General features: G+C 45.4%; 1 pseudogene; it reads right to left on the reverse strand.

Moving 5' to 3' along the window:
* Nucleotides 1-27,555, reverse strand: part of LOC146871398 (SWI/SNF-related matrix-associated actin-dependent regulator of chromatin subfamily D member 2-like) — a 626,025-nt pseudogene that overhangs the window by 357,018 nt on the left and 241,452 nt on the right.

The following is a 27,555-nucleotide window of genomic DNA, read 5'->3' on the forward strand; positions in this document are numbered from 1 at the left end:
ACGTGTGTTTTCAGGCGATGTTGTTGCCATTTCCCCCCTATCGCCGGAAATGTATCGCCCGGGAGAAATGCGTTGTACGGCGATAGACGGTGATAAATACCAAAGTGCTAAGCGCGCTTTGCGGTATTTATCGCCATCTATTTTTGATATGCCCCTATGAGTGACACCTTCTCGCGAGGAAAATCAAGCAATGAAGATGAGGAAAACACATAATTATCAGATATTACACCCATTTCAGCAATGAGAAACTCTAAGAATCATAGCTGCCAAGTGTCCAAATTGCTCATGTGTGACATCTCCATGCTTTCAGTGCGGTTATGGGTGACAAATTTGAGACACATAAAATGACACTGTCTTGCCAGTAAAACCAAGCAATGAAGGGCATTGAAAGTATTAAATATCTTAGATTGCAATCTTTAGAGTAATTAGAAGTTCTAAAATTATCATCAAACTGCTGCAAAAACCCTGAGATGGAAAGTTAACACTTTCTTTTTATTGAACACTAAATGTATGCACGGGTTGGGGCAGTCTGTCTCATGCTGTGTGTAATACCATTTTAAAACTATGCATACTCAGTGCTTTGAGTCACAGGCTGCGACTCATAGCATTATAATACAGAAGTCACTATTTCCCAGTGCACGACGCAGTAATCAATTCTGTTTCTCTCTGGTTCGAATGTATCCTTTTACATCGCAGGCGCATGCGATTACAACAAGGTTGTTACAATAACCGCATTGTTACATCGCAGTACCATTACAACGCAAGTCGTCACAACGACTTGCTCTAGAGGGCGCGCTGGACTTAGGAATAGTATTATTTACTATTCCAACTCCAGTGTGTGCAACAGTAGGGAAGGTGTTGGAATAGTAAATTATACTATTCCTTAGTTTAGAGCGCCGCTTAGAGCAAGTCGTTGTAACGACTTGCGCTGTAACGCATGCAATGTGATGGCTGTTTCCCCTCTGGTTCCAACACAATCTCTGCAGTGATTGCATTAACCAATTGAAATAACTAAGATTCCTGCATTCGGGCTGAAAAGCAGGTGTCATCCTCGGCAGCCCTTTTGCATTGATGCGCTCTCTGAGCTATTCATGGACCTCTTCCTTTTATGGTAGTATGGCCCCACTACCCCACTTTTTTTCTATATGTTTGGCAGATGGAAACATTCCGACATTCTGCCCATGTGCGATCCTCAGCAACTCTGCAGGGACTGCTGCACACAATGCTTTATACACTGTGTACTTTTCGGTACCCCTAATGAAATCCCCAGTGTGCCCACTCCAACCTACGAAGACCAGTGCCTTGTTTGTTCCACAGATTGTAAATTCCTGCTACAAAGCACAGCTTAATCCCATCCCCGCCACCCCTTGCCCCCCTCAAACACACACCCACTTTTTTCCTGAAATACCAACGCTATATGTGTTAGGGAAAATGTGATTAAATACGAAATGCAATATTGAAGCACATGCTGTACCACTGTTGATGGAATTTGGATTTTAGTTGATGTACACTGATGACTATTCTTCCGCTGTAATGTTTGATTCACAATGTATAACCAAATGCCAATAAAAATTGTTTACAAAAAAATATGAAATGCAGGGCATATTGGCTGTAACTGAAAGCAGGGATGAGGGTGTGCAGGGATAGGTTTTAATCCAATCCTTGCTAGTTGGTAAGGTACAAAAAGTAAAATAGCAGGTTGGTTGGGGTGAGGCAGAGGGAAGGGGCCTCTCCCAGCCACTTAGGGCTCCCTGTCAAAAAAGACTTGTATCTCGTGTGACTGAGCTGGCCTTTGCTCTGATGGCACCAACGGTGAAATCAAATGTGTGAATAAGAAAAGCTTGGTCTTTTGCTTGATACATTTGTGCCCATTATGCCTGCATGACAAAAATAATTACACAAGGAAGATGCACCATTTATCTTGTGAATAGTGTATATCAGGGTTATATTGTGGGGCAGTGTAGCTGTGTTTTGTTTTTTTGGTAAGAAAGTTTTAGCTATAGAAAGGCTGAAACTGACTGTAACGGCTTCTCCTTCCTTCTTTTCTGCTCTGGGTGATGTTAATTGCAGGGGTGTGCAGGAGGGCTTTTGTGTTCAGACATAATATCCCCTCATCCCCCTCACCTGAATCGACTATTCAGGTGCTAAACTGGAAGTGAGAGATGATTAAAGAGGAAGAAGGAAGGGGGTGTAGGGAAACAGAGCGAGAGTAAGGGGTGGTGCTGGTGGAAACAAGATCATTTATGCAGAGAAGGAACAGTCACCGGTGAATACCATGTTCTGAAATATTTGTAAATCATGCTTATGAAATGATACAGTTATAACCGAGATTAACCCATTTTTTAAACCCCTTCGTCATTGCCGGTGTGCGGTATTAGAGAAGGGCTGCAAGACTACTATGGGCCTGTGGTGCATATGCTTCCATTACATTACTGGCAGCGACTGTGGCCCAGAGTGCAGACAATAGTTGTCACGTAGCTCGTTCTCTCACTGAAAAGTGACACAGCTGCTCATACAGTGAATATTTATATGCCAGCCAGCAGTATATTATTGGATCACATCACCGGCAAGAATGGTAGAGGCAAATCTAAGTCAAGCTCTTCACTCTGACTCACCGAGAAGTGGCACAGACAGATGGGTGATGCTCAGTGGCGGCTGGTGACATTTGAAAGTGGTGGCCGTAAAATTTTAGTTGGAGTGTACCACAGTGAGCGAGTGTAGCAAGCAAGCCCTAACAACCTAAGAGGGGTTTGGGGTGGTTATCCCCCGAGAAATTTTTGAAAAAAGAGTTGACAAATGGTGCATTTTCAAGCAAATTTTAGAAAGCAAAGTTCTATTGTGTGCCCTTCCTGTCAGAATGAATGTCTATGCATTCTGGGCAAACATTGAAGTGAGCACAAATCGAGTTCGCCTACTCCCATTTTTATTGTTAATTTAGTGCTCTTTCAGACCATTTTCACCACTCCTTATTACATGACATTTTTCCAATTCTTTCTTTCTTTCTTTAATATCTTTATTTCGACTACAAAGAGTCATAAAAGAAAAAACACAGGAATAGAGCATAAAATTACAGGTATACAATATATGATAAAAATACATCCGCAATACACATTATAGCCGGAAATTGAATGATTATCAAATTAGCAAAACACAGAAGATGACCTTGGGACCAATCGTCCAACATACACAGGAACATATAAAACAGAGTGATCTCATTATTCCAAAGACTTTCTTCTGGTTTTCCACATTGCATCTAAAAATTTGCGGACAGCAAAAACGGTTAGTGGTGATAAATCTGTTTTTAGTATTCGATAAGCCTCCAAATGTTTCCTAAAGCCCCATTTTTTACATAGGGGAACAATCCACTTTTTCCTAAATACTGTGTACAAAGGACAAAAGAGGATTACATGGAGATCATTTTCAGGCTGGTCAGTGCAAAGGGGACAATTGACAATGGATGGAGGGTGCCATCTGCTCGTAAGAGCTCGAATTGGAAGCGAGTTGTATCTCCATTGGAGATATAATTTTCTGAGGGTAGTAGGATAAATATCATTCAGCACTATCTCAAACTTATAATAATCTTTGATTAAGAGAAATGAACTTGTCATGGAACCCAGTTTATCAGAGACCCGCCAAACCGACAGGTTGCTTTCATAATACATTCTAACCAAATCTTTACGGGATATAGTTTTTGATGCGTCTTCTGGAGAACTCCACAGAGAAGGGCAACCCAACCTATCAAACTCTTCCTTTATATATTTTAACCAGGGACGTTTTTGTATAGTTTGGTATTTCAATAAATCCAAAAATTCTAGTCTATAGGTATTAAGTTCAGGGGTTGCCCAGAGACGCCGCCAAAAGGTTAGGGGCTTTAGGCCTAGTTCCTCCTTTATGGATCTTATTCCTAAGTCTAACCTAAGGGGGAGAAGGGGAGTACTACTAGGAAGGGATAAAAGTTGCCGAAGAAATTTATTTTCGATGGCCACAATTGCTTGAGGGCAATTGTGACCCCAGAGCTCGGCCCCGTAAGTTACTGCCCCTCTGGCCTGCATTTTATAGATCTCTAGAGGCGGACCAATAGGTTTGTGTAGGAATTGTTCCAAAGTTTGATAATCCCCCCAGTTTTCTGCGTTAATTTTAGTTGGGATTTGGTCCGGTGTTGAGTCCAAAGAAAGTTTTCATTTATGGTCACTCCCAAGTACTCAAACATCTGTACTCTCTCCAAACTAACACCGCCGATGGTCGGATTGGGGCGGGATTTTTTAGGGGGATTCAAAATCATGAACTTTGTTTTGGCCGTATTAATTTCCAGCCCCCTATCTTGACAGAAGGAGACAAAGCCATCCAAAACTCGCTGGATGCCCATAGGGGACTTAGCAAGTAGCAAAGTATCGTCAGCGAACATAATCGCCGAAATCCCCACACCAGCGAGCTTTGGCGCGTCTCTGTTGGAAACCGCACTTAGGTAAGAGATGACTCCATTTACATAAAGACAGAAGAGGGTTGGCGCCAGGACACAACCCTGGCGAACCCCCCTGTTAACAGGGAAGCTAGATGATAAATTACCCTCTCTCCCACATCTAACCTTAGCAAAATTATCAGTGTGGAGTCGTATTATAATGTCGAGAAGGGGGGGTGGAATTCCTAAATCGCGGAGAACAGCCCATAACTTGGTACGTGGCACTAGATCAAAAGCTGATCGCAGATCTACAAAAACAGTATATAGGGATCCGCCCTCAACCACGACCGTCTTCCAAAACAGCATATTGAACCTAAAGATCTGGTCGGTAGTAGATACACTTTTCCTGAAACCAGCCTGGTAATGGCTCAAGATCTCAAACTCATCGATCCAATCTAAAAGGCGATCTAAAATCAGCCTAGCGAAGAGTTTTTGGGCTACATCAATAAGGCTAATAGGCCGATAGTTGGCTGGGAGAAGAGGCGATCCCTTCTTAAAAATGGGGACCACCTCCGCACCCAGCCAAGTGTGAGGAATCTTCATGCCCATAGCAATTCCATTAAATATGGTTAAAAGATAGGGTGCCCAGACTCTCGGTTCATGTTTATACAGATCACAGGGTACCCTATCAAGACCAGGGGCCTTTCCCGCAGGGAGCGCCGAGATGGCAGCCTGCACTTCCACAAGAGTAAAGCTGATTGAATCGAGCAGAAAGGCGTCACTTAGCAGCAAATCATCCAAGGGGGGAGCCGTACTGAGAGAGTGACTCTTATATAAAAGACTAAAATGATCCTCCCAGACTTCTGGAGCAATATTCGGAATGATTGCAGAGTCTGTGACGGCCGAACCAGTAGTCACAATCTGCCAAAATCTACAAGAGTCCCGATCATAAGTTTCTGAGTCAGGATTAGTGCACTTAGGGACTCCAGCCAAGACTATTACATAGGGAGCCGCCTCAGGGGGTAAGTTCACTAAATCTTTCCAACATAACTTCCCCAAGTCATTTTTGTCGGTTTCCCCATTAGCACTAAGGGTATTCAGTTCGGCAACATTTTCCGTGGACCTTAGTTGGTCAGATGGACAATTCTGTGTTAATTGAAGCATATCAACAGTGGGGTGAGGTGAATTCAAAGATCGTGAAGTGTCATCTGTGACAGTTACTTCCCTTGCTCCTGTAAGTTTAGAAGGGCCACCTGAATTAACAGTAGACAAAGGCAGGGGATCCGGGGGTTGCAGTTGTTGTGCATTATCAGTTTTGGGACTAAAGCTACCATTGTTCATTAAGCAATTAGTGATAATCCCTGTAGCTTTTTCTATTTCTTTTAGTGTATCATTAATAGAATCGAATCTAGCCAATAAAGGATCGAAAAAGGTCTTCAGCGCATTTACTAAAGTGCTGATTGAAGAATCTATCTCTCGACCTGATCCCTCAGCGGTGATAGGGGAGGAAGGGTAATAGGGTGTTTGTTCACAGATTAGGGTGGGTGTTAGAGTAGAGGTTTCAGTAAGGCCAGACGGTGCCTTAGATGGAACCTCGGACGGTGATTCACAAATAACATCTGTTCTGGCCTTTTTCCCACCCTTCATCTTTCTTACACATTTCCTTTTAGATACCGCCCCCTTCCGTGGACCATGAGCTGCTCTCGAAATTTTTTCCCCCCCCCGGTTCACAACAGCATCTAATGAAAGTACAGTAGAGCTCTCGGGAATAAGTTGGAGGGAATCGCGCCGAGAAGCTGTACTGGTTCTTAAGTCCCGAAGAACTGAATCGATCGTTTGATCGATACTATTCATTAGAGCAGTATGAGAGTTATTCAAGATCTCCGGAGATCTGGCAGATGCGAGTAAACCAAGGGAAGATCTTCTAGTGTTTTCAATACCTTCCGAGAGTCGCTGTTCTAATATGTACAGCTCATTATTTATCACCGAATTGGCCCTAATAAGAAAATTATCCAATGTACCTGGGAGCATCGGGGTTGATGGCAATATTTTCTTCTGTGTAGCCATTAGTTACCTCTGTAAGCACTGAGAGCCAAAGAGGGGGGGGCCCGGTCCGGTCTTGTCCGTGCTTGAATGGGCCCGCCCTTTGCCCGGGCTTCTGCGCCCCGCACACGCGTGGATAGGTCGTAACTAAAATGGGAGGAAGAGGAGGAGCCGGGAAGAGGAACCAGGTGCAGTGGCAAAAAAGTCAAGCAAGGCACACTGGTCCTCGCAGTCCCGGGAACGATGGGAGCCCCAGAAGTTGTTCAGCGCCTTTGAATCTTGTCAGCCAGCAGCTCCGTGGAAGGTAGGAGTTTAAACGAAGGTTTTAAAAATGAAGTGATTTCCTCGCCTACGAGCGGCGCCCGCGAAGCGGGGGCCGCGAGGCTTGAAGTAGTGCTGAGAGGAGGGGCCGGGAAGAGGAACCAGGTGCGGTAGCAAAAAAGTCAAGCAAGGCACACTGGTCCTCGCAGTCCCGGGAACGATGGGAGCCCCAGAAGTTGTTCAGCGCCTTTGAATCTTGTCAGCCAGCAGCTCCGTGGAAGGTAGGAGTTTAAACGAAAGTTTTAAAAATGAAGTTATTTCCTCGCCTACGAGCGGCTCCCGCGAAGCGGGGGTCGCGTGGCTTGAAGTAGTGCTGAGAGGAGGGGCCGGGAAGAGGAACCAGGTGCGGTAGCAAAAAAGTCAAGCAAGGCACACTGGTCCTCGCAGTCCCGGGAACGATGGGAGCCCCAGAAGTTGTTCAGCGCCTTTGAATCTTGTCAGCCAGCAGCTCCGTGGAAGGTAGGAGTTTAAACGAAGGTTTTAAAAATGAAGTGATTTCCTCGCCTACAAGCGGCACCCGCGAAGTGGGGGCCGCGAGGCTTGAAGTAGTGCTGATAGGAGGGGCCGGGAAGAGGAACCAGGTGCGGTGGCAAAAAAGTCAAGCAAAGCACACTGGTCCTCGCAGTCCCGGGAACGATGGGAGCCCCAGAAGTTGTTCAGCGCCTTTGAATCTTGTCAGCCAGCAGCTCCGTGGAAGGTAGGAGTTTAAACGAAGGTTTTAAAAATGAAGTGATTTCCTCGCCTACGAGCGGCACCCCAATTAAAATGTGCCTCAATCTGCTTTGTTCCACCAGTGGAAATTAATCTATTTATTTTCACATGTACTAATGCTGAGCTATCTTCCAGCCACTGCTGCCTTCGTTCTTCAGCCCGACGCCTAAACTCACAACCACACTTTGTCTCATCCCCACTTCCTTCCCATCACACTAAGCCCACCGCATTATTTATTTATTGTATTTTGCCAAAAGTATCTGTCATAATGGCTCCCTAATTCATCTATAGACAAAGATCTTTAAACAAAATCTAGATAGTAGCATATGAGCATTTACTTCAGTCATATCACCTTAACAGCTTATATGTTTGTAAACTATTGTAATAGCCTTATGTCATGTAAAGTGCAAGTTTTGGTCTAAAATGCAAGGGTATGATTAGCACCGTGTCGACAGCACGCTGATAAAAGTATTTGATTCATTGTATGTCGCTTAGTACAAAACACAAAAAGTTTGATCTAAAATACAGAAGTAACAGCGTTTCAGGATCATACAAAAGTGCGCTGTGCCTTAATGCGAGTCATTTTACCACAATTCTTGGGCAGTCGTTAACTTAACAAGCAAGTAAATACTTTCTGGCATTCTGTGCAGCCTTTGGTTTGGCCTAAAGTGCAAGGATTAAGTCAGCGCTTGAGACAAGTACTTGATTGATTCCAAGTCACCTAGTAAGTAAGAGAAAGTGCTAAAGTGCAAGGTTTGATCTAAAATACAAACATGACAACAGCAGTCCAGGTACAAACACAAGTGCAAAGCGCCTTAATGAGAGTCACTGTGAGCAGCATTCGTGGGCGGGCGCAGACAAACTAATAGTTCCTTTCTGGGTTTCTAGGAGGAGGATATACAACCGATGACTGTCAAATGTTGTATTCCCTTAGCCGGGCCGCTTCTATGGAACAGTATTTTGCTATTCTAGCCGGTTCCATTGGAACATCACACATGTACGTAAGTAACAGCTCCCTGCATGTTCCTATGCCAGACTTCATGAATAAAGGCGTCAACAAAGAGCGTCTGTCATCAGAGCGGGACAACAGCAAAATAGGTGACTGCGCGATTCAGTAACATACGTGCACAAATGACACTACTGCTGGCACGCAGTTTTTGATTTACAATGCGCTCTGAATTTCCATAGCGGTAGTACCAGGAGCCTCATGTACAGTATATTTTGTAGAGCTGGCCTGCCTAATGAGGCCTGCAAATATAGCCTCGTACGAATGAAGCAAACCTGGAACCCCCCAAAGTGCATTACTTCCTGCACGTGGAACCCTTCGGACAATTGCCTACCTTGAGTTTTTAAAATTCGCTTTAGCTGACGGTGTGTTACCGCAGTATGCTTTATGAGTCTGGAATTCAAGTTCAAGTATTAAGAGTGCTCTGCAGGTAATTTGGCCAGGGGCGTAATCCTGCTTTAAAGATGGCCTGCAATGCGCACTTCATTGTACCTTCTTTAGCGGAGGAAGCCTGATGGGGATATTCTATAATTGAATAGCCAATTTCACTCAATTTCTTGGTGTAACAACCCAAACACAATTGGATGCGCCGTGTGTGTTTCAGCATGCCGTAACAACAAGAAAACGTGGGAGAAGGTCCAAGGGAGAGATTTTAAAGACCAGCAGGTTGTGAATCCCCTTAACCGAATCACTGTAACACTGGACAACCTGGGTCTAGTGCTGAGTCAACAAAGATAAACAAAAGGCATATCTACTAGTTCCGACATCTCTAGTTAGAGAAGAACCCTTTAGGGAACAGAACCCATCAATCACCGAGGAGTCAGTGTGTTGTCATCATCTGGGTCTGTTTCTCTTGATACACCGCACCAGGTCTAGATGGAACGACCTGATCGCGAGTAAAGAGAGGTGGCATACAAGGGTTGTAATCAGATCTCCACCAGATATGACAAAAAGGTGAATTCTCCTTCGCGTGAGAGGGGTTCAAAAAAGTGCAGCACTAAATCAAAAAAGTGTAAATAAAAATGGCTAGAGAAACTCAAAAGTACTTTAATCGATAGAGTACCTCTGCCAAAATTAAAAAGCAAAATGGCAATTTAGCATAAATACATCGTCATTATGCTCATTGTCCATAGTATCTGGTCGACATGTTTCTGCCCACTGGGATCTAAATAGTATCAAGGGCATTCATCAGGACCTCAATTTTGCTGCTACTATGAAAAAGTGAAAGTGTAAAAATATTTATTGTATTACAGACATTCCTACCACCGGTTGAACTCCGTGGATGTCAAAACCGGGTACCTAGGAAAGTGGAAAAACATAGATAAGGAAATGCGAAGAGCTATCAATGTTAACATGACCAGCAGACAACAGTATAAATATACCGTCATAAAAAACACAAATTAGTGTTGGTTACATCCAATAGTGTATTAGATTGCACTTACCCTACAATTCTGGGTGATACCCTCACCTCAACCTGGTTTCTACTCAGGGAAGGGGGCCCCGCTCTGATAAAGGGGAGAAGAAAAAAGAAACAAGGCTGTTGAAAAACATGCCTAAATCTTTAAGCTCCCCATCATAAATGACTAAAAAGTATAAAGTTTATCCATGTCTCTAAAAAATAAGTGGAGGCACAAAGCATGGCAGTGATGTCCTTATAAGGGTAAATTACCCCTGCTTTCTAATCAGAAAAAAGGAAGAGCCCTAACAATTCATAGATAGATATAGTTAAAAAGCCATTGAAAGACCCAGAAGGCTCTTATGAAAAACGCTAGTGTTAAGGACTCTTATGTTGTCAGAAAAAGATTCAGAAAATGATTCTGAGGCATTCCCAGAGTAAGAGCTAAGCTTACCTCTCCGTCGGTACCCCAGGGCGGTCTATGAGTAAAGACCGGAGGTACCGACGCGAGCAGAGAGGGAGTGTTTTGTAGTGTACTAGATTGCAAACAGGTGGGTCTGTTACATCAGGGTGGCTTTGGTAAAGCCTGTAATGTTTGTAACAGCGTGAGGACCCAAATGCCGATAATGAGTACTGCGCATGCGTTGAAAGCGCAATGAAGTGCGTATGTGTTGTATTAGAGACGCTGATCTAGTACATCTCTAATGCAAACAGGTGGGTCTGTTACATCGGTGTGGCTTTGGTAAAGCCTGTAATGTTTGTAACAGCGTGAGGACCCAAATGCCGATAATGAGTACTGCGCATGCATTGAAAGCGCGATGAAGTGCGTATGTGTTGTATTAGAGACGCTGATCTAGTACATCTCTAATGCCGATATCGAGTACTGCGCATGCATTGAAAGCGCGATAGAGTGCGCATGTGTTATATTAGAGACGATGTGGTAGTACATCTCTAATATTGTAGAGCGCCTGTACTAGATTCCCACACTAAATAAATAGAAAGGGATTTCGGCAGTTTTTAAAACGCTGTTACAAACATTACAGGCTTTACCAAAGCCACACCGATGTAACAGACCCACCTGTTTGCATTAGAGATGTACTAGATCAGCGTCTCTAATACAACACATACGCACTTCATTGCGCTTTCAACGCATGCGCAGTACTCATTATCGGCATTTGGGTCCTCACGCTGTTACAAACATTACAGGCTTTACCAAAGCCACCCTGATGTAACAGACCCACCTGTTTGCAATCTAGTACACTACAAAACACTCCCTCTCTGCTCGCGTCGGTACCTCCGGTCTTTACTCATAGACCGCCCTGGGGTACCGACGGAGAGGTAAGCTTAGCTCTTACTCTGGGAATGCCTCAGAATCATTTTCTGAATCTTTTTCTGACAACATAAGAGTCCTTAACACTAGCGTTTTTCATAAGAGCCTTCTGGGTCTTTCAATGGCTTTTTAACTATATCTATCTATGAATTGTTAGGGCTCTTCCTTTTTTCTGATTAGAAAGCAGGGGTAATTTACCCTTATAAGGACATCACTGCCATGCTTTGTGCCTCCACTTATTTTTTAGAGACATGGATAAACTTTATACTTTTTAGTCATTTATGATGGGGAGCTTAAAGATTTAGGCATGTTTTTCAACAGCCTTGTTTCTTTTTTCTTCTCCCCTTTATCAGAGCGGGGCCCCCTTCCCTGAGTAGAAACCAGGTTGAGGTGAGGGTATCACCCAGAATTGTAGGGTAAGTGCAATCTAATACACTATTGGATGGAACCAACACTAATTTGTGTTTTTTATGACGGTATATTTATACTGTTGTCTGCTGGTCATGTTAACATTGATAGCTCTTCGCATTTCCTTATCTATGTTTTTCCACTTTCCTAGGTACCCGGTTTTGACATCCACGGAGTTCAACCGGTGGTAGGAATGTCTGTAATACAATAAATATTTTTACACTTTCACTTTTTCATAGTAGCAGCAAAATTGAGGTCCTGATGAATGCCCTTGATACTATTTAGATCCCAGTGGGCAGAAACATGTCGACCAGATACTATGGACAATGAGCATAATGACGATGTATTTATGCTAAATTGCCATTTTGCTTTTTAATTTTGGCAGAGGTACTCTATCGATTAAAGTACTTTTGAGTTTCTCTAGCCATTTTTATTTACACTTTTTTGATTTAGTGCTGCACTTTTTTGAACCCCTCTCACGCGAAGGAGAATTCACCTTTTCGTCATATCTGGTGGAGATCTGATTACAACCCTTGTATGCCACCTCTCTTTACTCGCGATCAGGTCGTTCCATCTAGACCTGGTGCGGTGTATCAAGAGAAACAGACCCAGATGATGACAACACACTGACTCCTCGGTGATTGATGGGTTCTGTTCCCTAAAGGGTTCTTCTCTAACTAGAGATGTCGGAACTAGTAGATATGCCTTTTGTTTATCTTTGTTGACTCAGCACTAGACCCAGGTTGTCCAGTGTTACAGTGTTTCAGCATGCCAACAATTTTCTTGTTAGCTGTGTTGGGTCGTTAGGTTATTCTGGGCCCCGCTTTCTATGTCATTCAGTGTGTCCATCACTTCCGTACACTATGCCGGTCAGAAGTGTACCTGAGTCCAGGGCCCTTATCTTCCTAGCATTACCTTGAATCTAATAATACCTTCAAAGGTATATTAAAGCTTAGCTGCTGATGTCAGGCAATACGTAGATCAAAAGACAACATGGATCGAATTAGCTTCACTGCGATTTTGATTATGCATCCCACACGCACAAACACGGCTCAGTTGCAATACTCGTGGGGGGGGGGGTCGCGCGGGGGTAGGGGCCGGGGGGGAGTTTAATATGAAATAAAAAGAAAACTTACCTGACCGTGTCCTGGGCCAGGGTCCTGCATTGGCGCTTCCATCTTCTTCATAAATGGAACAGCCGCGTCACTGGCTGCAACCCCTCTCCGCCAATACTGACACTGCTCCAGCAGCACCAGCATTCGCTTAGCAGGGATACTCGCCGCCCGCCCGCCCATTAGGAGACTGAGGGTTGCAGCGTTTATCAACCATCGCTCTCCTAATGCGCAGCCGCCAGCCAGAGCAAACACTAGTGCGCATGACTGGGCTGGTCGGAAAAATTCTCCGATCTAAACCCAACATGCACACTTGGGCTGCTGCCTACTGTGCGCTCCGCGCCACCCACTGGTCTGACAATGCATGCCAGTCAGCATGACGCCGGACCGCCCTCCCCCTTCAAACTCTGAAGGGGGTGGGCGGTCCGGCGTCATGCTGACCGACATGCATTGTCAGTTCAGACAGAGCCGCCGAGGGAGCTGCGGGCACGGCTTGTGGGTAATGCCCCAGCGCCCTAATGTACGCACCGCCACTGGTGATGCTGCTGCCTAACAATCCTCATGCTTCGTGCGCTTCTCCTACTTTCTTTCTCTTGAGCTGCGACGAATCGTGGAAGTGTTTCAACCAGGCTGGGCAGGGGGGCAATGGGCTGCAGCAGAGGCGGCTGTTCAAAGCTTATTTTGAAAGGATGGAGAGTCTGGCAGGTCTCTTCTCAATGCTCAGGAAAGGTTTACTGAGGTAGTGGCGCTAGATATTTAAAACTTTCTATGTGAACAACACACATTGCATTGCCTTTTTCATGCTCGGAGGCCATCTGCTCCAGACAAAGACCAGAGGAAGCATAGCACCACTCAATGACTTTTAATTTAAAAGCCGCGCCCGGGCCGAAGATCAAGTAACTGCACGTGGGTCTTAGAAAGGCAGGTGGGGCTGACAGAGGGAGCACAATCTGTGTTCGCAGAAGGGAAACAAACAATGTATCCCACTGCCAGAAAACCATAACAACGTGTACTCCAGGCCTGGCTCTGGCTGCATGAATTCCTGTGTGGCAGTGCAGACATTAAGTGATGCGTACAAGCCTGTTTTTGGAGCGCTGCATGAGCCCCAGAGCATGTATGAGAGCTATGAATGCATGATTTATGCATTTTAATGCAGTGATGCGGGCACGAACATTAAAATGCGTTAATCTAACGCCTGATGCAAGGTACTTCGAAGGGTTGTTCAGAGAGTTTTCCAACACTGAGCAAGAACATCCCTCTCTCTGCTAGGAAGAGGCGCTTCGTTCAAAATGATGTCTTTGTCTTAATTATTATACGTTCTGGAGAATACCCCCCAACTCCTTTGAGGGCCCCTATGAAAAACTTTCGCCAGACTAACTCCGCTGTGAGAACAGAACTGTGGGACAGTAAGGCACCACCAATATCACTTTCAACCCCGAGGTAATTTCACCAACCCATATAAAGTGAGATTGGGCTTCACAGCTTACATTATTACATTTTGGAAATAAGTGTCTGGAAAGTCAATTCTTCATATTCTATAGCGCAATTCGTTGTTGTGAAAGTGCAGTGAATTTTTTGCTTACCTGATGATCCAGCATTAGAAGAAGAGTGCATTTTACATTAAAGTCTCCTGGCCTCTTCACTTGAAAACCATCCGTCTCTTGGGTTGTTGGCATTCGATGCCACTAAGGGATACAGTGACGAGAGACAAAAACATTAACGCTAAAATGCAGCAACTGGAATTTAGTAAGGAGTGATTTGGACATTTATTGATCTGAACAGAAGTACTTAAAGACAAGTGAGAAAATCTATTCTATTGAAAAATTCACTATTAACAAGCATTAGCAAACCAAAATAATATGCAGACATCCAGAAAGACACACGTACACACACATACACACCATATATCCATGCTGACATGCAGCAGTATAGCAAACAACCTAATGTATGCAAACATACCAAATTCCACAGACATTCCGGCACAAATATGCACAGACCAACAGACAAAGTACCCAGACAAAAACACACCACCAACCGTAGTAACATTCTCACATATTTACAAGACAGCACTAATTCAGACGATCGGGCTACTGGTGAATAGCAATATGCCCTTATTTCATCCATCTCCACATAACATCAAGACTATCACTACTCTGTTGCTTGATTTGAGGACGCACATCGGCATGCGGCTCCTTTGTAATTAATGGTTTAAGAGCCCTGTCGGACACATTTGATCGAGGAGGTTTGGGCCATAAATGGGGATAGGCTGACCCTTTGAGAACATGAATAGAGCAAAGCCCCAAACCATTTGAGTGCATTTTTGCAAATACCAATTCTTAAAAGACTGTGGAGTAAGGTTGCATAAAAGCCTTTGTCAAAAGTGGACGATAATCAAGTAAAACGAACGGCAGAAAAAATCCTTAGTCAAGTTTCATTCTAATATATGTAGCGGAAGGCGGGAATAAGGTTCACGCATGCATATAAACTGCATAGAACTGTCTTACCAATGTCTCAGCCCTAGACTTTTTTGATAGAGTAATGCTTGGCACAGAAAGATATAAATCTGCTTCTATGTTGCTACATAGCATGTGTCTTTTAGACTTATTCCAGAAAATAGATCTGCTGTAGTGGGAGTAGGCCCTTGGACACCAGGGCCTGGGTGGGGGACTGGAGTGGAGCTTTGTGGCCGGACACGGAGGCAAAGAAGGATAACAGCAGAGCACCTTGCCAACAGACACCCTGACAAAAGTGCAGCTCCGACCCCCCCCCCCCCCCCTTCCCACGGCGCTCCATACAGGGCGCAGGGCACTAGGGAGCGACGGTGGGTACAACAGGCATTACTCACATCTCCTGGCCGTCCCCTGGCTAAGCACTGGACCCAGACTGGAGGAGCTACCGAGCTGGGGCCCTGAGGTCGGCATTGATTGCTAGCCGCCCCCAGATGGTGGGGCCCTCCCCCGCATCGAGATGCATTGGCAGACGTGGTTGATCAGGGCCTGACCTGGGGATGGACCATGCTCTAATTTGCCCCAAGACACGAGAGCCGTATCTGGACTGCAAGATAGCGACGAACAGGGCCGAGGCCTGAGGGGTGCACTGATTGGCTATGAGGTTCACACGGAGTGCGGATATATTATCTAGGGTTGTGCTTCCTCAGATGATAGCAGCACTGCAAAGTCATGGCAGCCCCCTTAGGGCAGAAAGGACAGAACGGTTAAGTACATGAGATCAAATCAGCAACGTCACGGGCGGAGAGCCTACCTACAATGAAGGGCATGGAGGAGGATTTAACATCCTCCCTAGACCGGCAAGTACTTATAGGAGGGGACCTGAACATAGTGTTGGACAGCCACCTAGACCGCTCAGCTCAGAGACAGGGCCAATCTGGGGCTTTTCTGCGGATGGACAAAGGTGGCTACACGACCTGGGGCTAGTAGATATCTGGTGCCATTTTCATCCGGGCACAGCCGATTACACCTTCTACTCCCACGCTCACAAGACATGTGCCAGACTAGACTACTTTCTTGGGTCTCAGTCCCTTCCCTCCTCGGCACAAGCCTTATCCATAGAACCAAGGACGTTGTATGACCATGCAGCAATCACTAAATCATTGTCACTTCCTCCCACACCTCGGCCATCATATTCTTAGAGGCTTAGGGACACTCTACTTCACTGCCACAAGGTTGTCACACGCTTAACTAAGACGCTTGAGGACTTTTATCTATCAATCATACCCAGGACACCTCTATAGTGTCCTATGGGAAACACTTAAACTAGTGGTAAGGGGCGATCTGATCGCCACGTCCTCAGAGGACAACAGGGTGCGCAGGGAGAAGAGAGAGGAGCTTTCCAAGCGGGTCCTGGAACTAGAAGGGATACATAAACACACTGGAGTCCCACGGGTATGGAGACAGTTCGATGCAGCGCGAACCCAATAAGCTGGCTTAGTCCTGGATGGAGTGGAGTACGCTGCCCTGCGCCTGAAACACCTGTTCTATACGGGGGATAGATGTGGCCATCGGCTGGCTCACAAGCTTTGCGCTCAGAGCCAGGCGGCAACAGTTCAAATGGTCTGCGATACCCAGAGCGCCGAATGCACGCAAGAAGCGGCGATATCCCGCGCGTTCAGAGATTTCTATGCAGAGCTATACTCAGCGCAACAAAACCCAGAGTAGAACTCCCACACATACCTTCAAAGGATAAAACACTCTCGCTTAACAACGGATCAGACTTCCTCTCTTGACAGTCCTATCCGGGTCGAAGAGGTCATATCAGCCATAGCTTGGTTCAAGCTCCTTAAATCTCCAGGCCCGGACGAGTTAACCACTATTTTTTATAAAACATTCTGCTCAATTTTGGGTCCGGTACTGACCTGACTCTTTAATGCTATCGAGATACCTCTGAGATACCGCCCACGATGCTTCTAGCGTCGGTCTTCGTCATCCCCAAGCCAGGCAAGGATAGTCGATATTGTGCTTCCTACAGGCCTATATCCCTGCTGAATAGTGATCTTAAGATATTCACTGGGATCTTGGCAGCCAGATTAGGGTGGTGAATGCCGGGATTAATAGACCCCGAACCGGCCGGTTTTGTGGCGTCTAAGCAATGTAGCGACAACACTAAGAGGCTACTCCACCTCCTAGATAAGGCACATCGCCAGTCAGTGGAGCGGGCGGTGCTGTCTGTTGATGTGGAAAAGGCGTTTGGCAGGGTGCACTGGCCCTTCCTGGAGGCCACACTGGAGCGCTTTGTGGTGGGGAGACGATTCCGTAGATGGGTATTCAGCAGCTAAAGCCATCCCTTGGCCACGGTCTGGATAAATAACTTCAAGTCCAATTCTTTCCCAATAACAAGAGGCACGAAACAGGGCTGTCCGCTTTCCCCATTGCTGTTCGCTTTGTACATGGAGCCGTTGGCGCAAAGGGTGCGGGATGATCAGCAGGTTACAGGGGTTTAGTTTGGGGCCGAACGCCACACCATTAGCTTGTACGTGGACAATGTAATCGCTATGCTGGAAACCCCTACGACGTCGGTACCAGCTTTCCTTGCTCAGCCAGAATCATTTTCGCCCGTTTCAGGCTTTCGAGTTAACGTGACCAAATCGCAAGCCCTAGGATTCTCCTTGAGCCCACAGACTGTTGCCATCATTAATCAGGCCTGCCCTATCTGGTGGTATCAGAGGGCTATACCCTACCTAGGTATCAAACTGATGGTATCCACCTCAGAAACTGTCTCTGTGAATTACACTCACTTGCTGGCTCATGTTCGCCGTGATTTGCATCGCTGGCGGCCATTTAGCCTTTCCTGGCTGGGTAGGGTGGCAGCCCTCAAGATGTGCGTACTACGTAAAATCTTATATTCATTTCAAACCCTGCACATGGAACCCCGTCTCTGTATGTTGAAGCAGCTTCATAAAGAGTTCCTCTCCTTTGGGAGGACCAAAAATCTAGGATGAGTAGGGATTTGAGCTTTCGGCCCCCTGGGGAGGGAAGCTTGGGGATCCCTCTTTTGGTTCGCTACTATAGGGCTACCCAGCTGCGTCCATTGTTGCTGTGGGCCCAGCGGAATTTGAGATACATTGGTTATTCATGGAGCAGGCACTAGATGGCCAGTCTCTGTGGAAGATTTCCTCTCTTCGCAGAGACTCCCGACCGTCCGGGACTCTATGGATCGCCAATTATACGGGCCACCCTAAGGACGTGGGACCCAACTGCTACACACGGCCTCACCACTTTCCCATCATCGCTCACCCCTATCACTAAAAACCCTGACTTAGCCCCGGGCCTGGACGTGGTGGCCTTTAGATACTGGGGTAGGGAGGGACACAGATCGATAGGCCAATTGTTTGACACTGAGGGCCCTCTCTCTTTTGAAGATTTCCGATCGGATTTTGCAATACCTGAAACCGAACATTATCACTATCAGCAGATACGCCACTGGATAATGCAGCCTCAGATACGCAAGGGAGCGGAGAGGAGGCTCACCCCGTACGAGAGGTGGCTCCTCTCCAAACAGTCGAACCAACAGCTCATCACGGAGCTCTACCACATGCTACCCCCCAAATCCCCCCCTCCCCCGGAACAGCAGTCAAAATCTAATGGTCAGAGGAGATGAGAGACGGAACTGGGACGGACACTATCCCCCAAAGAATGGAGTGACATTTTTTACAGGGCCTGACATGCAGCGTGCAATACCTCTAGTAAGAGTCCGCTGCTAAGATTGCGACATACTGGTATCTCACCCCCCCAGACTTCATAGGTGTGACCCTAGCCATTCCCCGTGATGTTGGAGGGGTTGTGGGGAGAAGGGTACATTGCTACACCTGTTATGGGACTGCCCTGCTCTCACACAGTACTGGGAACAGATCCTAGAGGAGATTGACAAACATTTCGACACTACAATATTACGCTTCTCGGTATGTTATCCTGGACCCTTCTGACAGGCTTACATTTCCCCTTAAATCTCGTAGGGGTAGGCAGATGGGAATAGCTCTGGGGGCGGCACTACAGAATATATTATCCCACCGGGGTATGAACAGAACTCCCACATTACAAGGGTGGCTGCACAGGCTGTGGTATGTGCTTGGTATGGAGCACATTTATCTCTCGCTCTAGGGAGACGGGGCCACCTTTGCTGACTTGTGGCATCCCTTTATAGCCCTGCTATGCTCAGAATTCCGCGAGCTAACCTGCCCCACATACCTGCGACTGCTTCGACTCCCTGCGCTGCAACAAGCCCAGGCCCAACTCTTTACACATTGATACATCCCAGGCCATAAGAATTTTTATTTCTTTTGATGCCGACAGGGTGAGGGCGGGGTATAAGGGGGACATTTTGAGGCTGGGTGGTGGTTCTCCTGTTTTCTTTACGATGTGTTACATAACACTGTAAATATCTTTGGCCCACAATTTGGGCTACATGTTGCCTTGCATCTTGTTTTGTCCTATAAACAATAAAAAGATTCAAATCTAAAGTACCAAATTCTAAGTCTTGAAGAGCCAAGTAGTTAGCTACAGGTAGCGAGGACCATGGTGTAGAATCTGGGCATTGTCCCATGTCAACAGGAGCAGATTCGGCTTAAACTGCACTGGAGTTTGTATTGACATGTTCCACAGTTCTAAAAACCAGAGCTGTCTCAACCACACTAGGCATCAGAATTGCCCTGCAGGACTCCCTTCTTATTTGCAAAGAACTACGAGAACTAAGCGGACTGGAGGAAAACACTACCGCTTATCCCTTGACCCCTGTACAGGGACCCCTGCTTGCATAGTGGTGACACCTGTGATTTCGATGGATTCGGAACATGTCCCAATCCAGTGTCCCTCATTGATAGAAGATGAGATTCAACTGCCTCTCATGAGTCTCTGTAATTTGACGACATAAAGAACCAGCATACGTATTCCAGGTACAAGTTCCACGTACATCACAAGGATAATTTTCAACTGGGATTATCCCGTGACCGTGCTGCCTCGTTCGACAGCCACAACTGTATAATTTGCTGGTTTTAAATTATTGTGGACTGCACATCTTTCTATTGCCTTAATGACCACCGTATGACTTTAGCCTTGAGAAAGCCCTGGCCAAACTGGCCACTAAGGGCGAAATACGTGTCGGCTGTTGCTCTCCTAAAAAGAGCAAAACTTGGTATGATGGAATGTTAAAAATGCTGATGCCAAAAAAAAGCAATTTTTCTTATACAAACATCATATGACAGTCGTTCTTTGCCTTAAAAAATGAATCATCCTACTGGATGTAATTGACAACCTTCAAGGGAGGAACAAATGCTCAAATACTTCATGTTACATTTAGCAATACGAGGCTGGAAAGGACTAGAGTCTCAAGCATAGTTTCTCCACCATCACTTAACCACATTGGAATCAATATCCAGAATCAGGATCTCTGGACTTTGTTATTTTTGCCTTGGATTACAAGTTCCACATAATGGTCTACTCTGTTCTACAGTGCCCATAACCACAGACTCTGAGCTCCTCATGGAAAGAGGAGAGGACTTGTTAACCCCTTCATCACCCCCTCGGAGATGTAGTGCATTGTTGTAGTGATGTCCATACGAAAAAGCAACTGAAAGTTCTGAACCTGAAGATGAAAAGTCCTGAGGGCCTATATCTCTCCCTAAGTTCTAAAAGGTTGATGTGAAGTATGGATTCAAACTGAAACCATTTTCCAGGGGCACATGCACCACTCAAATGCACTCTTCAAACTATTTGTGAAACACTTGTTGTCAAATTGAGATGAAGCTTTGTGGACACTAATAACAGACTTTTTATAAAGGTTGCCCCTCTCTACCCACCATGCGACTTTTTCATCAATTTTATATGTATTACATTTCAATTTCCTTCTTTTGGCACCACTGCATATTTAATTGTGTTTGAAGAGGTGTCATCTCTAGAAGTTATTGAGGAACATTACGACATGCATCCTAGCAGCACTTTCAATTTCCTTACAGTTACCCTGTTCCGTGACTGAATATGGGACACTATTTACTGGAAGTTAACACACCTCTTTCTCATGGTTTGTCTAGGCAAGATTGATATATTTTAATTCTTGGAGGAACAAATTCCAATTCAAAACAAGTTGATCCAGAGGTGAACAAGTCCTTTATTTGCACTCTCACATAGGAGTGGGTATGAAGGATGAGAAAAAGAGGTGGCACAGCCAACACGTGTTTCGCCCCCTACATGGCCTATAGGCCTGGGGCTTCTTCAGGGCGGGTGTTTCTGTAATAAGAAGTTTCAACGATGTGCTAGGTAAATTAATGTAGGATTCTCAAGTCTTGGCTAATGCCTGATACGAGCGTTCTATTCGGTTCGGTTCAGTGTTCTGGGATAGGGGTCTCCCCCTGTCATCGGGCAAGAACCAGCACCTTTTGACCAACGCTTAATACCTGGCGAGTAAGGGATAGGGGCCTTTCTCCCCTCTCTTGAAGAAACACACCTCTTTCTGTTGTCAGATATACTGTCATAACAAAAGTGCTGATGTTTGGCCATAGAAAAAATAGAGAACTGATTCCCTTGCATTTATTGCCCATCCTAGAGAAGAAAGGAGAGAGGTGCTGTCAGTGGATAATTTGTAAAAAAAACAAGTGCGGGGGCTCTCATCAGGGGGCAGCTTGCACCAGTCCATTTATACTGTTAGTGCTGCCTAGAACAGAACCAAGTACTAACATGAAAGTGGGAAGAGGATGTGGCGTAATGGCCGGAGCTGTGAACTTTGGCGCTGGGGATCCAGGTTCGAGACTCGGCTTCGGCTCAACATCCTGTGATTCTGGGCAAATCACTTACTCTCCCCGTAAATTAATGTGTCCTATACTGGTGCTCATGAAAAGTGCTGGTGCTGAGCACCGGGACCAGGCTCAAATTAATCACTGGGTGCTGTGTGTTGTACCACTGCTGACGCTGGAACATAAGAGGGAGCCTTGATGAGCCAATCGTCCAGATTATGGTAGATGGACCAGCCTTGCCACCTTAACAAAGCTGCTACTGGAGTTGTACAATCGTAAAAAATACATGCCATTGATTTCAGGGCAAATGGGAGAACTCTGAACTGATAATGCACACAGTCCACCCTGAAGCGCTGACATCTGTGATTTTGATGAATCGCATACTGAAATAGGCGTCCTCTCGGTCGACTGATGCCAGATCGTTTCCTGTATGAACGCGGGAGGGGTGGGGTGCTTGGAAAGTAGGCAGCCTGATACCTTGCTTCTTTAGATGATTGTTTATTTTTCTCTAATCTAAACTTGGACCTCCCTCTCCTGAACCTTTCTGTATAGCAAAAAAATCTGGAATTAGATCTTCTGCTTTTGATCTTATGACACAAACTCTATAACAACCTTGTTAAGAAAAATTATTTCCTCTTTTAATTCTTGAAGATGGTTGTAAATCTCTTCCACTAGAGGATGATACAGAGGAAGCTGGAGAAGTTCTAAAGTGTAACCTGTTTTTATGATTTCTAAACCCAATTGTCTGTGCAGAATGTGGAGGGATTCATTGAGTCCATTTTGAGCAGTTGCGGATATCAATGATTTAGCCTTCACTTGATTAGTGAGACAAGCCGGTGAATAGTAAATAACCTTGTATTTCTTATCAGTATTTGAATTGCTTGGTGAAATAGTATCAGTGTTGTTCAAGTCTGCCTTAGGGTGGTCTTCCTCCAAACCTTTTGCCTTCCTTCACCATTTTTTGATGATTTAATTTTTGCTGTCCTTACCACTGCTAACCAGTGCTAAGGTGCATGTGATCATTTCTTAAAACATGGAAACATAGGCTTATTCCCAGTTGACATATTTAATTTACTTAGAAGTCTATAGTAAAGAGGTAGGACATGTATCTAGGGCCTTTAAATTAAATGGTACTAGTGGGCCTGCAGCACTGATTTTGCCACCACTTAAGTAGCCCCTGGAAACATGCCTCAGGCCTGCAATTGCAGCCTGTGTGTGCAGTTTGTAAGCTTCCATTAGGAATTGGTAAAATACACCTTTTGCTAGGCTCAAACCTTCCTCTTTGATTCCCATAATTCACTCCTGGGGCAGGCCCTAAACAGCCCACAGGCAGGGTGCAACACATTTAAAAAGTAGGACATGTAATTTAAAATTTTACATGTCCTGGTAGTGAAAAACTCTTTAAATTAGTTTTTCACTTCTACAAGGCCTACCTTTCTCATAGGATAACATTGAAGTTACCTTATTTATTACATTAGATAAGCTGATTTCCAAATGGGAACAGATAACCAGTTCATGTTTGGTGTCTTTGGAATTGTAATGAAAAATCCACTCTTATAGTAAAGTTGGATTTTAAATTACAATTTTGCCTTAGCCATTTAGTGCCTGTTAGACCTCATACTCTTGAGGTAGTTTTCCCCTAAACTATTTGCTTTTTCCTTGTGGGTTTTGCGGATTCTTCTTTTGTGGACTTAGGATCTGGGCACTTTCACACTGTAATGCATTTGAAGGTGCGCGCGCCCTGCCTACACATTAGGAAGTTGTGCTCAGCTGGTGTTTATAACCATGTCTCAAGCCTGCCATTGCAGGCCTATGTGTGTGCATTTGATCAAACAGTGAGCCCCGGGCTCCAAAGTCAGCTGCTCTGGGTGCTGCGCCACACCTCTCCTCCTGTGCTTCACAGAACTGGACTGGTGGCGGAAGGCAAATTGAGAGATCTCTTGATTGAACTGGGACAGCCTCTAGCCGTTTCTGCTCCGCATAAAGTGGGTGAACTTCCAGAGTAGTGGCCAACCCCCCATTTGTAGACTGTTAGCTAGTTACCCTGATAGTTACTCCAGCCTTCTCCCCTGGGTCTCTGACTAAGTGTGACTCCAGCCTTAAGCCGGTAAAGTAAGGGTTGGGGGTTGTTGACTCTAACCTGTGGGCAGAGTGGGGGAGGGAGGGGTAACTGAGCGGTGTGGATGGGATATGTGGATGGTCCACATTCATATTATCAACTGACCAGGTGGACGTAATGTGCACTGCGTTATGGTGCCGAGTGCATTTGTGTTCCATATGGACTTGCCGGTATCCTCTGCAGCGCACTATGGTGCTGTGGGTGTGGGAGAGTGTGCTGCGTGAGAACAGACTGTTAATACTTGCACCGTGCAGCAGTGTTGCTTTACTTATGTGTTTCATCATCTTTCGTTATCCTTGAGGCATAGGCGCACAGTGCTGCTGAAAAGTGTTATAAATTCCTGTGTGTACACATTCCTGATATCATTGTGACCTGGGGTGCACCCTAGAAATGTGTGAATTTTAATTGATTTATTTTGCCTGGGTGCTGGGGTAAAATAGGATTTTTCCCAAGTGTGCATATTACTGATGTAATTTTAATACTGTTTGGCCTAGTACTGCTAGTAATATTTCAAAGTGGGATTTATGCTCAGAAATACATGATGTTCATATTGTGTTAGTCAATGTGTGTGTTGGATACCACCTTTATTTATATACACCTCATGTGAAGTCTCTTTTGTGACGCTCAGTGTATTTATTGTGTGAGAGTGTTGTGTCAATGTTTTACACATTGCCTCTGTGATAAGCCTGACTGTTCAGTGCCAAGCTACTCAAAGGTGAGTGCAGGTTAGATAGTGAGTGTACTTACTAATCACCTAATCCTGACAGGAGTGTTAGGTTCTGCTTGGCTTGGGCACCGCCCCAGCCAACCAGAAAATACCAGTTCCAACAGTGCCTGTAGCCTGGCTCTGGGCCTCATGACTCGGTGTAACTGACAGTTGGGCTTTGTGTATTCCTTCTGCATAGCCACACACAATAGAGAGCTTAGGTGTGCCTGGATGGGCCATCACAGGCAGAATGGGAGGTCGGAGTTGGGCACAGCCCTACTTACACTTGAATAGTCTGGGTCCTGCCTCCACACAAAGGTATGCAAACCACCTGTAGTCAGTCTATAGCTAGGACAGGGAAGGCAGGATGCCCGGGGACTTCAAAGGGAAACCTTTAGTAGATTCTTCCACCTTCCAGAGTAAGGGCACCAGGTATAAATATTTGACACAACCTTTTCAGTACACTTCTGGACTTGTGGGTACTCTGCCAGGAAGAAGGAATGCTGTGCTGCTTCAGTACTGCCACTCTGCAGGACTGCTGGCCTGTTGGACTACTGTCTTCCTAGACTGCTGCCTTGCCGTGCTGACCTGCTGCCCTCTTGCCTGGGTGATAAGGAATGGACCTGTGTTTGTTGAACCCAGGCCCCCAGAGTGACTCCAAGGGCTAGTTGGCTGGCCTCCTGACTACAGCCTCATGGACAGAAGGGACCCACAACCTTGAACCCAGCATCTGAACTCTGCCATCTGTCAGTCTACCCTCTCAAGTGGTGCCACCCCAGCCCTGGACACTTGGAAGTGGGCCTAAGTTGCTCTGCCAGCCTCTGTGGATCCAGGGGAACTGATGCAGCTCCTCTGCTGTGTGGCACAACCCCGAGCTGAACCGATGCTTTGCCACTGCTGCGTGGATCAGTTTAGTCGCAAAGACCTGTATTACACCTCAGCCCGCCACCTCATCTGAACTGCCGTAGCGAGACGCATTCTCAGCGCAGACCCTCACATCCCTCGGCGACGGCAGCCTTGGCAATGATGCCGGACTAGGCATCACAGCCTCGCACCTCCTTGGAACTGAAGCATCCTCGATGCCGAATTTCGCTCAGCAAGCACTGGTCGATGGGATACTCAACCATGACGCAGGATCTCGCACCGCAGCATCGCCGCATCGCTTTGGCGCTACCAGATATACACAATTGGTGCTTCGTGCTTTTTGGTGCTATTTTTACTGAAATCTTAAAACTTACATATCTCTGGTTCTACTACACTGGTGTGGGTTCTTTTCTATTGTGTGTTTTCACTGTGTTACTGTTTGAAGAGTTGCACAAATACATATTGCCTCTGAGTTAAGCCTGACTGCTACGTGGCAAGCTACCCGAGGGTTGAGCACAGGTTAATTTAGGGTTGTTTGTGATTTCACCCTGAGAAGAATTGTGATTGCTGCTTTAAGTGGGTTTCAACCCTTCAAACAGTAATCCAGTTGCCTACAAGTAGGATTTCTCATGATGAGATCTTCCTCCCACAGTTGATCGAAAATAGGAATAACCCTTTTCAATCTTCTAGCTCTCTCTTTGAAGGAGAAAAATAAATATGATTTCTCAGCAGAAGATGCAGGCACTCTTTTGATAACCGTATGGTGTTTTCCGATGACATCAAAGTGCGAATCCATAGCCTCCGATAGAGGACACTAATTATCTTGAGCAACTTATTAATCCCATTCTGGCTCTCTAGTATGCCCTTTTCCCCATCATTTTCTCTATCCTTACCATCATTGGCTGTCTAAATCGGCTTTCAAGTCATTACCACTATAAACCCTATTTGAATTGTTGTCATCATAGTTTTCATCGAGAAGCAAAAATATTAAATGACTGTCTCCATCTCTCAGAGTCTTTTTGACATTTTCAGGCTGATATTGCAGTGCCTTAAATCATGATGCAGGAGTAAACAGATAATACAGAGGGTATGCTTATCATCTCTGCAAATCTTCCTTTCCCTGTTGCACTTCATGACAAGTGTGTTTCTTGCAGACTTGCGAGCAACAGCAATATGAAGAAAACAAATCCAGCTAGAGTAAAGTTTTGATGAAACATCTATATAACAATATATACCTATAGATCTATCTATATAGCTATTTGTGTGAGTGTGTGTGTGTGTGACTAGAGCAGAGTCTTTGAGAGTTCCCTTTTCACTGACGTGCAGTGAAAAATCTGGCAGTTGGAGTCTCTGAAGACAGTAGACATGAGTGCCTGCCTCTCTATCTGGTCAGACTTCAGGTCATAAAAGGAGGCTGATGGTTTGATGTTGTTTATGGCTTTTCCAAGTTTGTTCTGTATACAGATACCATGCTATAAAACATTGGCTACTGAAGGCTCCCAGGCAGGTGATAGGGAAGTTTTCAAGCATGCGAATCTATGAATGATCCAATGCCTTAGAAAGTATTGAACTGTAACAACAACAAGGTGATGGATTGAATGCTTGAAATAATTTCAGCCACTGGTAATCGCTAGGTCCGAATCCCAATCAATTGTTTTTCACCCACCATGCCACTCTTTTTTGACCCAGCCATATGCAAATCAGTTTTGACCCTGCTCCAATGATAACAGTCCCACCAGAACTGTCAGGCCAGGGCCTCCCTGAATTGCCAATCACCAGGGCTACATTCTGATCCCTCGTTGCCCTCCTTGCAAAAAGTAAAAGCCAAACATTAGCTCGACCAAAATAAATGGCGATTTTCCCACCAGTCCTTCCAAATGAATTGAACTACTTTTAGGAGGA

Source organism: Triturus cristatus, chromosome 1_1 (genome assembly GCF_964204655.1).
Source record: "Triturus cristatus chromosome 1_1, aTriCri1.1, whole genome shotgun sequence".
Classification (NCBI taxonomy): Eukaryota; Metazoa; Chordata; class Amphibia; order Caudata; family Salamandridae; genus Triturus; species Triturus cristatus.